We start from the raw sequence: 2,799 nt of genomic DNA on the forward strand, positions 1-2,799 counted from the left end.
TGACAGGGAAGATTGTGGGCAAATGAGGAGCTAAAAATGATAACTACAAGAAAGAAGAAAATGTCTTAAAGTTGATTTTAGTGATGATCGCTCAACTCTCAGTATGATTGAACTATTTAATTGTATGATATGTGAATTATATACCAATTAAAATATAAAACTAATAAGAGCTCAATTCTATCCCATCCAGAATTCAAGCTGGCTGCTCTTACTGAGACATGTTGGGTGTCAGAGCCTCCATGCCCATCTTAGTGCTAAACTGTAGGACCCAGCCCCATTCACCCAGTGTAGCCCTTATGTATTCATTACCCTGAGAGTAGTCATTGCATAGTAACTCAGGTATGGCCACTTTGAAACTACTGTAACTCTGTAACGGCTGTTTCCCAGAACTGCTGACCCTTTACCATTTATTTTTAAAATCCCTGATGCTGCTTGTGATCCCCATTTTATTTTTCTAAATTCTCATTTCTCCTTTTGGCATGATGCCACCTGCTCTTGTGTCTTGTCCACAGCACAAAGCCCCATTCCTTCAATCATTTGGGTCCAGAGCATACTAAGCAATAGTCACCTCTTGACCGCCAGCCAATAAAGGTTTATTAATCTTTTATTAATCTTGCGTTATTTGATCCCGTTCTGACACTACACCACTCTGTACCAGAAATTCTGTTGTTGTGGAACCCACAGCCAAAGGAGAGACGGAGCGGTTTGGGAATAAGAACAGAGGCTCAAACCACCCACCGTCTCCCCACCTCACTATTTACAGGTGTTCTCTTCCCATGATGATGCTCATTTGTCACCGTGGCTCTGGCATTGGCTTGAGTGCAGGTGTTCCTTTTTTTTTTTTTTTTGGCTTATCTACCCTCCTGTTTATGCCTGGGGATTTTTGAGTCTTTTGGGAAATCTTGAAGCCCCTGTATTTGGTCCCAGCACTGACCTACACAGCGAAGTTTTCAATCGCCACATGTCTGCACATGATGAGGGACCTGGGGAAAGGCCCGAGGATCTCACAGCTCTCCCGGCTGGAGCATTTGCCTTGGCTCTCACGGTGCTACCCTCTCTAGGGCTGGCGGCCATGTGAAAAGCCGACCGTTCCAACATCTTGAGTGCATCTAAAGTTGAAAATGAAACTAGCAAACTCTAACAGAAAAGAATGAAAGAAAACAATCAAATCTTCAAATTTTCAGATATTACAATTATAAGAGAAAATAAGACTTATTAAATTTGCTAAAATAAAATGATATTTAACATAATCAAGGATCAATTAAGAATAAACTATGCCCATAAAATATTCAAACATCAATTTTATAACTTAAAAATAAAGAAGTTAAAATTAAATACAAAATGAATATGGATAGTGACTAAAGTATAAATGACTTATAATTGATTTGGGGGGGAAATGAGATACCCGAGTAAAAGAGAAATAGAAAAGATAAAAATGAACAAATAAAAAAGAAAAAGTTCACATATTATCAAAGCTAATAGATTCAGGGGCCAAAAATGTCTCCAGTAAAGAGTAATCTATTATTAGCCAGCTCATACTTATTCACCACAAACAAAAATGTACAAAGGTCTTTATTATAGTCAAAGAGAAAATGCAAATCAGGTAAATATGGCTGACATGTGCCTTTTAAAAAAGAATTGTATTGCCAGTGTAGTAGCATGTTTTTATCAATTTTTATCAATTTCAAATTAGATATTTGAAACAAATGCTGAGCCAAAGTTTTACATAAACAAGAGCAGATATTCCACAACCAACACTTACTGGTGAAATACTAAGGTTATAGTTTGGGCAGTAAGAAGGAAAGTGGTCTCAGGTAGAGAATTTGGGAAGCAGAGACTGATAATAAAGAAAGCAGAAAAAATATGCATGAATCTAAACAGAGTTTAATTACATATATAACAAAGCTGACAGTATTCCATTAAAATCAATAAAAACAAAAAAGTAACAATAAAAATAAATGGCATGTATTTTGAAGAATAATTAACATTAATGTGTCCTAAAGTGCTTGTGATATTTGATAACAAAAAATATAAAGTTTAACTTAACATATTAAATATATATTCAAATAGTTAAAGTATATAAAAATTAGTCATGGAGAACAAAATAAAATAAGGAAAAATAATAAAATTAATGAAAGGGAATTTAGAGATGTACAAACAATGTAAACTTAACTACGGAGAGAAATATAAATGTGGTTGTATACTTTTATCAATATAAAAATAGCAAATGCTCTGTATAAAAGAAAAAAATCCAAATGAATTATATAAAGTAGGAGAAACTAGAATGGAAATATATGATAATTATACAAACATAAGTAAATAATAGTAAATAAAATATATGGCATGGAAGTTAAAATCAAGTCAAATGTGCCATAATAATATTAATGATATACAGTACAGATATTAAGGCATTACAAATTACTTGGGAAATAGAGCTTCACCGTATACTGATGCAAACATCAATTCACCAAGAAATCAACAATTATAAACCTTTATGTTCCAATATCCTGAAGATGTATAAAGTTAATCTCGGTACAACTAGAACACAGAAAGCATTCATAATGAAGGACTTAATGTACTTCTACCATTAATGGAAGTGGACTTGAAGCAATTATTGATGAAGATCAAAGATTATGACCTTCAGTATGGCGGTCACCTCAACTTCAGTAAAGCAAATATCTTCATGACGGGACCGGTAAGCAACACCATGATAACCTGGAAAAAAAATGGGGCTGTTAAAGATTTGATTTTACTGGGATCCACTGGTGGGAGAGCAACTATATGTGCGCTGCTGATGGA

At 34.4% G+C, this 2,799-nt stretch overlaps 1 pseudogene; it reads left to right on the forward strand.

Annotated features, from left to right (window-relative positions):
* Positions 1–341: 341 nt before the first annotated feature.
* LOC142460729 (succinate dehydrogenase cytochrome b560 subunit, mitochondrial-like) lies at positions 342–1,078 on the forward strand (annotated as a pseudogene).
* The last annotated feature ends 1,721 nt before the right edge of the window (positions 1,079–2,799 follow it).

Source organism: Tenrec ecaudatus, chromosome 11, assembly GCF_050624435.1.
Source record: "Tenrec ecaudatus isolate mTenEca1 chromosome 11, mTenEca1.hap1, whole genome shotgun sequence".
Classification (NCBI taxonomy): domain Eukaryota; kingdom Metazoa; phylum Chordata; class Mammalia; order Afrosoricida; family Tenrecidae; genus Tenrec; species Tenrec ecaudatus.